Source organism: Tamandua tetradactyla, chromosome 23 (genome assembly GCF_023851605.1).
Source record: "Tamandua tetradactyla isolate mTamTet1 chromosome 23, mTamTet1.pri, whole genome shotgun sequence".
NCBI classification, from domain to species: domain Eukaryota; kingdom Metazoa; phylum Chordata; class Mammalia; order Pilosa; family Myrmecophagidae; genus Tamandua; species Tamandua tetradactyla.
In genome coordinates this window covers 10,129,982-10,130,744 of record NC_135349.1, presented here as the reverse complement: position 1 = coordinate 10,130,744, position 763 = coordinate 10,129,982, and positions in this window count along the sequence as shown.

Sequence of the window (763 nt, the reverse complement as noted above, 5' to 3'; positions counted from 1 at the left end):
AGTGGCCCTGTGGCCCGGCCGGGGCGCCTCCCGCGGCCCCCTCCCGCTCTCCGCGCCACCCGCGGGGCCCCCAGCCCCGCCCCCGCCGGCCCGCCGCAGCCGCTGCCAAGGCAACGGCGCGCCGCCGTCACGTGACCGGCCCGGCGGGGGCGCTGCGGGCCACGTGACCGGTCCGGACCCCTGGGACGTGGCCCGCCGCCCCTCGGCGGAGAGCTCGGGGGTAACTGCCCCCTGGGTGCAGCCTCTGCCGGGGTCACCTCCTCCCCACCCCCCGCTTCCCCATCAGCCGGCGAGGGCGGGAGAGACCGCGCGGCCGCGTTGCCGCCCAGGGGCGGGGTGGCGGCAGCGGAAAGCCAGCGACGAGGCGCATCTCTCCGGTCCCCCCCCGGGCCTTAGGCCTGCCCCGCGGGGGGTCGCCCCGCGCCCCACAGACTGGGCATCCCTCGCTCTCTCGCGCCCCTGCCGCCGCGCTGGGACCGGCCGGGACCCCGGGAACAGGCCCATGAGGCTGCGCTTTCCCGGTCCCGGTGTGTCGGCGCGCAGGGGCGAGCCCTGGGCTTCTCCGAGAGGCCTTGGAGGATGCTGCGGATCGGCCCGGGGAGGGGCGGGGACTGGCCGAAAGGACGCAGCTGCAGGTACCCCGTCCTCAGACCGCAGGCGGGGCAGACCGGAGGTGGGGAGCTGGGGAAGAGGGCGGGGAAGGCGAGGCTCCGAGTGGGAAGGGCTCTGGAGCGGTTCTCCTAGCTCTTCTCTGGTGCGAAAG